The 8,368-nt window shown below is 44.2% G+C and overlaps 1 long non-coding RNA gene across 1 annotated transcript; it reads right to left on the reverse strand.

The window, feature by feature from the left end:
- Positions 1–809: 809 nt before the first annotated feature.
- On the reverse strand, positions 810–6,991 carry LOC144153955 (uncharacterized). Its single transcript, XR_013319416.1, has 3 exons — positions 6,446–6,991; positions 4,636–4,905; positions 810–1,768 (listed from the first exon to the last, which is right to left on the reverse strand). It is a non-coding gene; the product is annotated as an uncharacterized LOC144153955 (long non-coding RNA).
- Positions 6,992–8,368: the final 1,377 nt, after the last annotated feature.

Raw genomic sequence — 8,368 nt, forward strand, 5'->3', positions numbered from 1 at the left:
ATATTTCTTACTGCAATATAAGATGTTAAAAAGTGTCTGCTTGAGTTCGTTATTTTCGACTCTTCTTGCAACCCGCAATGCTTTCGGTGCCATTACGGTACTATTCTACAGTGATTTCTACCTGTCTTTGTCGCGTCCATTTAACATAATTTTCGTTGACTGCAAATGGTTGAAGCACCAAGTAAGTCGTAGAGGTCTGGTAACAGCTCTCGTCGCAAGTGCCAACACCGCCTCATCGCGCGACTTCTTTTCTTTCGTATAGGTATCTTCAGGCGACTGAAGCTCGAAGGCGCGGTGCTGGCCGTGTTCTGAAAGCTCCGCCGCTCACGCGCCAGACCAGCCGGACTGGCCGGCCGGCCGGACGGCACGGGAGCATACGCTTGCAGCGCCGTCGGACGGCACTGCAAGGCCCCGTTAAAGAGCCGTCAGACGGCACTCTAGACACTGCGTAAAAAATAATGGCATGAATGAAAGTGAGCAGCACGCGAAGTACCTTGTTGCTAGCCCGACATTCCACTTTGAAGCGAAATGTCCGCTTTCAACACTACATAGGCTAAACATGCAATGAGGCATTCCTTTAGGCACACAAAATATACCATAATTGTTAAAAAAGGTACGAATTAGTTGAAAAAACCTGACCACGACAAATTGGAATTAGTGACTAGATACAGTTTCAGAAATACACAGCGACATCATATAAAAATATATGGTTCCCATACAAAGATTGATCATAACAAAAATTCAGATTGATTGATTGATTGTAGGGTTTTAAGTTAACGCGCCGACGCAACGCAGGCGATGAGGCGCGCCGTAGTGGAGGGCTCCGGATTAATTTTGACCACCTGGGGATCTTTATCGTGCGCCGAAATCTCGTACACACAGGCGTTTTTGCTTTTCGCCTCCATCAGAAAAGCGGCCGCCGCGGCCGGGAATAACAAAAATTCAGGACTACATTTATCAGACTGGCATCAATGTGCAAAGCAGCTTAATGAAGGAAGACGGTCTTCACTAAAAACATGTTAATATTGAGAGCTCATGTGCTTCCCTGCAAGTTGGGTGTGTAAACCCACTGACACCTTTACTAACCCGCCTGAATCATCACTTTATAAACATTGAGGAATTTTACGAATTGGTTTATTGTAGCGAGTTGTCTAGTTTATTTCCCTATTTTTCTTGGCATTTCGTGTCTAATTCTAAATTTGGTGACTAGATAGCTTTTACTATGGTCATGCACTGGTGACAACGAATATTTGATTTTACTTTAAAAAAATTTCAGTTTTGTTTTATTGCTCACCAGCCAACGATCTGAAATATCAGAGGTGCTTAAAACGTATGTTGGCATTTCCTTCCTGCACTGTAGTACAACTAATCATGACTTTTACCATAATTTGTTCACAAATCGTAATATTTCGAAAGTATTCAGCCGAATGAAAATGTCATTTCAGAAGCATGTACAATCAACAAGGCCTCAATGACTCTCACGATGCGGTTCACTTGTTTCTGTCACAAATAACCCGAGTGCAGACACATTCCACCGAAGACGAAGGTAACATGCCCTCTCGGGTGATGAATATTTAAAAAGCCTTACGAGTAAATTAGCTGCTGAGCACATGAAATTGTGGCATTAAAACAAAAGATCCCTCTGCGGCATCTTTCACTTGGAGGAGCGCTTGACCACAAACTTTGAGAAGCTGGAAAATGTTCCATGAGCCGCTCCAGCCAGCAGCAACGATGCAGGACACAAGTTGGTAGGCGGACCGTTGGCATCCTGCGATTGTGAAGATATTTCTGTTTAGTAGATGCTCTTCTTTTTGTAGCACTGTTTATTTCACCTTTAACAAGCAGCTGAACTCCTTAACGTTTGCATAATAAAATGCTGCAATGTGGATCAGTTAGCAGGGTTACCTCAATTTTGCTTTTCTACGAATTAACACAATGTAAGTAATCTGCACACAACTACAATCAAAGTACAATTTTCACCTACTTCACTGCTAACATCAGTGTTTGACTGCTCAAGCACAAATACAGGTTAGACATGTGAGCAATCTGCAAAACTTATCCCCACAAACTGAACAATCAGGCATCAGAAATCGGCAAGGAAGGAAGTGTCACCTTTAAATGGCCCTTTTTTCGTTCAAAACATAAACAACACCTGGAAGCTTGAAGCATGAGAGGGGGTCTTTCACGCTGACAATGTCAGAACATAGCTTGCTAGTGGGCACGTGAATGATGTGCAATGTGTTTCTTGAAAATGCGTGCATAAGCTTGATTGATGTGTAGGACGAGAATTGCAGCACGTTTTGACACAGGCCTTGTAGACGCTTCTGCCTGCTAATGTCAATGCGGATTCCTGCTAGTCGCCCTCTTCGCTTCTTTCTGAATATAATGCTTTAGGCAACCACAAGGACTGCATCAAAACGTGCAGCAATTACCTACGTCCCACACATCGGTGAAACTCTTGCACACATTTTCAAGAAACGCAGTGCATACATCGTGCATGTGCCCACTAGCAAGCTATGTTCTGACATTGTCAGCGTGAAAGACCCCCTCTCACGCTCCAAGCTTCTGGGTATTGTTTATTAGATTCCATGCGCTGAATGCAAATCAGTGTACATTGGCGAAACGGGCAATCTGCACAGAAGAATAATGCAGCACTGGAACGAAGTGAACAAGGGCCATGCAAAAACAAGTCCACTGGCAGAGCACCGTGAGAGGACGGGACACGTGGTCGACTGGAACAAGACAAAATTACTGACAACTGAGTGCAATCTATCTTCTCGATTACTGCTCGAGTCCCTCATCGTTCAGACGACGCCCAACATTATCAACATAATGGATGGCAATCTGCACCATATCTATGCAAACTCACTGCGCCGCGTAATGCCCAATATATAGCTTTGTTTTCCACGGCACATGCTCACCATGAACAAGCAACAAACCGTTAAACAGCTTTCTTGACTTGGTCAGTGACCTACGTTTCATCACTGCAATAATGCTTTTACCTGCCTACACGGCATTCCGTCAAACACTGGACTACACCACATGAGCCATTGCCGTTCTTAACCTGCACCAGAGTACATAACCTTTCACTACTGCTATGAGATAGACCCATAAACGCACTTCAATATGGCCTTTATATTTAGCTCTTGGAAACATTATGTATAATTTTACCTTTAAGTTGCACCTGCTACAGCAGCTGGTAATATACCAAAAACATGAAAAAAAAACGGTGGTTTAACACGCCAAAGCTACACTTGGGATATGGGGAGCACTGTAGGGGAAGGCTTCGCATTAATTTTGACCACCTGGGTATTTTTGTGCGCATCGAAATCTCAAAACACGGGCGTCTTTACGTGTTGCCTCCATCTGAAAAGCGGCTACACCAAGCGGTATCTAACCGACATTCGCCTCCACAGCACACCACCCTAGCCACGGCAGTGGGTTAAACATATGAAATAAAGCGAGTTTTGGAGTGCAAATGAAAATATTAATCACACGTCTTATTTTCCCAATCGATGTACCTTTTTAAATCCACCATGCAATCCCCCCTCCCCTACCGGCCTACCAAAACACCTTTGTCTCAAGAGGTAATCAGGCTGTTGTTAATGAAGTAAGTATTTACAATCCGAGACTTGCCACCGTTAAAGTCATGCACTTTGTTTTAGAGATAAGCGACATTAGCCATTTGCAGCACCAGGAGTTAATTGTGTTAAGATCAGATTGAAAGCATTGACGGTAGTAGTTGAAAGAAATTGTGTGATAAATTACAACATCATCTGCAAATAGACCTACATGGGAGGATATGAAACATGGAAGATAGACCAAGCAACCTGCCTGGGGGGACAACAAAGTGGCACGAGCAAAAGAAGTATATAGTTATTAAACTGCATTTGAGAAGAATGAAAATCTTTTGCTCAAGTGAGGACATTAGGGTGAAGTTTGATAAGTAGTCTGTGGTGTGCAATGCAATTGAATGCTTTAGAAAAATCGAGAAAAACTACCGCAGTTTGTAAGCCTGTGTCAATGGATCAATGTAGATCGTGAACAAATCCTGAAAGTTGTGTTTCTCAAGTAACCCTTGTGAAAACCGTGGTGATACTCGAATGTGATATTGTGATTTTATAAATAATTAGCGACCTGAGAGTGGATGAAATGTTTCCCGACCTTGCATATGGTGCTTGTTAGGGAAATTTAATGGTGAAGTACCGTCTCCTGATTTAAAGACTGGTGCTACCTCGACTATCTTCCAACCATTGAGATTAGTGCCTGTCATGAGAGACTGCGAAAAAAGCGCTGCCAGAATTCTACAGACTGCGGGATGTACTTTTCGGTATAGTATGATTAATACCAGTATGATCTGAAGTAGACCAGTTTGTATTGCAAGTTTAAAACCATATCGAAAGATCCTAAATGTTTGCTTGGCTTGATTACATACGAATGCTTGCTTCAAAGTCAGCTCAATTTCTCTTCTTGCCCTTTAGTCGTCAGCCCCAGATTCCCTTCAATATCTCAGCTAAGCAATGACACGCTCCATACGCACAGCACTGCTTCATGAAAATGTTTCAAATAATCAGAGGCCACAGCACTGCTAACAGGTATACATCATGGCAGGTTCCACAACATGCAATAACTAACCTGAAAGTATATAATCGGTGGGTGCACCGATATGGCAGCAGTGCCTGGACCGATGTGTCGAGCAAATGCGCTGACTTCTGAACGGGTGGTCCAAGCGGCCAGATGATGGATGAATGACCATTCCTGGCGGCAAAGCGTACGGAGCACCAACGAAAGGCCAGGCAGTACTTGGGTACAGCAGGTGCAGTGTCGGTTGGCCAAGGGAGGCCCTGGCAAAGCCATTGAAACTGGACTGGAAGGCAGCTAACCCAGGACAGCCAGCAGCAGCACCTGCAGTGCATAATCTGTGAGTGTGCTGACACTTGTTGAAATACAAGAAGAGCACACACAAAGCACGAATGCTTACATCAAGTAGATTTTTAATCGTTTAAAGACAGTAACCTCCAAGGCACTAATAAGAACATTCCCGGAACACCCCAAGTGAAATTTAGGTCACAGTAAGAATGTATTTATTAGACCCGCAGGTACTGTGAGTGGGGTATGCATGATATATGCAAAGCTAGCTACTGAGCTAATTTGCATGGAACGCATGCTAGCAGCTCATCTGTATCCCTTGCTTTCAATCGGAACTGGTGTGTGATTGTTGAGGCTCCTCCATTTCAATGTCTGACTTGTATCTGCACGTTCAATTCTCCAATATAAATCGAGTTGAGTGAGTGCCTACAGCTTTCTTGTTATTCTCTGTATGGCCTGCGGTTTTGCGAAAATGAGAACTTGCGAATTGGCTCAATTTTCTGCACTAATTTAAACAATACATATGCCTCTTATATCATGCCCCAGACTTCCCGAGAGCTACTCTGACAGAATCGGCAGGCGCCTCGTAGGCGTTGTGAAATCTCCCCCACTACCCCGAGACTATGCTAACTCCCTGCGAGGCCACATGCGCGCATTTCACATTCAATTTGCACGTATGTGAATTCTATACCTCTATGAACTCTCAGACGGGCGTCGTCATATTCGTGCCGGACTCGTGAAGCTCGGCAACGTAAATTACCGCACTCGCTCGCTGGCGCGCGGCCCCACTCTCTCACCGTTTCCTGCCCTTGCATACTATTTTCTCCACCTTGCACTTTGTAAATTCTCATGTTTAACTACACCTCGTGCGCCCTCATCTCTTGCCTGCTTTTCTTCCAGCACAACTCCGTCAGCACCCGGTCGACGCGTACGCTGTCGGGGCGCGTTGGCGAGCGAGTACGGCAATTTCACGACGTTGTTGTCGAGCTTCACGAGAACAGCACACATATCGCGGCCCGAAGACCGCGAGGCGTACGGTCGCCGGTCTCGCGAGCGCAATAGCTGCGAAGCGCACTGCACGGAATTCGTGTGTGTGTGTGGGGGGGGGGGGAGATTTCACAACACCCACGAGACGCCAGCCATGGAATCACGTGTACGCGTTTTCACATGCACTTCCAGGGAACCTCCTGTTCATGTTCTTTCTTGGTATACCGCGGGTATTCACGAGGGAGGACTAATCACAGCGTTGTGCCACTCACGCGAAATTGCGACTGCGATCTGCAACCGCAAAGGCACTGTTTGAGAGACACATAAACAAACGCCCCGGTGTTAAAGAGCCTTGCGTGATGTGAAATTATTAGCAGCCGTGTACCAAAGCGCGAGCATCGTAGCCAAGGTCTAGCTTCAGCGTAAATTGATGCTGACTTCTGCGGAAACGGTGGACTGGGCGCCAAACAAGTATACTAACTCACGTAGGCTCTCAGAGCAAACGAGATGGGGGTCTAGCGAATTACTGACCCATAAACACCAGAACTCGTTCCAACCAAACACAGAATAATAAAAAATGCGTACTTACCCGAGCAAAAACGATGTTTCCAACGTACAATTCTCCTTCACTGTCGTCTTCATCTCGCGGACACACGAACACGCTTTGTTCTGATGCAATGTCATCCACTTTTGACGCGCAGTATTTTATCCGGCGATGATCGTTCTTCCGGGGTCCCCATGTTCAACACACGCGTAGGTTGGAAGGGTAGACATCACCCATAAAGCTTCTATAACTATGATTTAAGCTTGAAATAGATAAAACAGATTAAATCACGCCACCAACCACTCGGCACAAAACGCCATAAAAAAACACACAAAAAGTGAGAGATAGTTGCCAGACTTCAAATGCAGCACCTCTATGTTTGACGAAAATTGTGTTAGTACTGTAATGTTGGTAATTATCTTTCTGCTTTCAAAGTCTGAAATGTGTTTATAACTTAAATTTAAGGTTTTTAAACACAAAAAGTGAATACACATAAAGTAATTGACATATATACTGATATTGTAAAGAGGTTTGTTTTGGTTTTGTTTTCACGGCGGGCTTCTCAAGAGAGAACGTGCGAGAAAACGAGCTACTTTGGGTTTAGGAAGAGGGCGGTAAATGTCGGCGTGATAGAAAGCAAGGAACAGGCGCTTACCCTGGTCGTTAAAAAAGGAGCTAATGAAATCCTCACGTAAAAAAAAAAAAAAAAAAAAAGAAACACGTTCGACGAGGAATCGAACCATTGACCTACAAAACAGTAAACGAACGCGCTAACAATCAGCTATGTCGGCGGGCGGTGTTCGAGGCGCCTGAAACAACTCTATGGGCCTCGTGCACTGCAGTTTCAAATAAACATGTGGCGCCACCTGGGAGCTGCGGCGGAATTTTTTCTGAAGAACAAAATAAACATATACAGCAGTTCGCTACGCGGCTTAATTTAAACAACAACCGTAAAATAAGTATACAACAATTACCGCGTTTTTTATATTCACAATGGTTATATTTTTAGAAATGTTATGCTGACGAGTTGTGCGGGAATACAAGCTGAAATAATTTAGAAAGCGCCCCTTCTCCAATAAAAGCAGACGACAGTACACGGATCAGCTGCCTGCGACGCCGACGTTCACGAAGCACATAGCACCCGAAAAGAAATAAAAAGAACAGAACCATTGGTGCATTTGCGTATGTGCACGCTACTTGGCGTAAGACCGCTATGCCGTGTATCCAGTGCATATTTTTGTAGCGCCTCAAATAGCCTTTGGTGTCAGTATAATCTGTGCACGCATCAGAAAACACATTGAACAACCCACGGATCTGCATGCTTGAATTGTACGTAGTCATACCAGCAAAATATGAAGCTTTAAAATGAAAACAGAAACGTAAATATTCACGCTACACTGCGACACAACCGTAAACAGATGGACACACACCAGCCACAATTCGGAGACTCAACCAGCCACAATTCGGAGACTCACATCTACACTTTTATTGAAAGGACTCTCAAATATCTCAAACATATGTTCCTGTACAACTTGTAGTTTGCGTTTCTGCGACAGTCGGTGAAAAATGCGTTCAAGTGGGGCTTGTTGCATGCGCAAAATATTTTTGCTGACAAAGATAACTTGCACCAGCACAACTATTCACGCTGGCGTGTAGTCATGCCAGCGTAGTCACACAAACATCACGTACAACTCTGTCAGCTTTGAAACAATCTACATTATTCAAAATGGTCTTATTTTATCAAGGGCACTCCGAATGCGAGAGGAATCATTCGTGCACAATTAAAGCTCCTGTTGAGCGATCTACCATATTTGTGCCCGTGTCTATGTCGAGCAATAAACAAGGTAAATAAACGTTCAAAGGCTTTCATGAAAGCCTCGTCGCGCGTATCTACGCCAAAATTATTAGCATATTAAGTACGCATTTATAAACCTATGAAAGCACTTCAAAAAGCATTGCGATATTTTT

This window comes from Haemaphysalis longicornis, unplaced genomic scaffold, assembly GCF_048455015.1.
Source record: "Haemaphysalis longicornis isolate Haplotype H1 unplaced genomic scaffold, Haemaphysalis longicornis Haplotype H1 scaffold_9, whole genome shotgun sequence".
NCBI lineage: Eukaryota > Metazoa > Arthropoda > Arachnida > Ixodida > Ixodidae > Haemaphysalis > Haemaphysalis longicornis.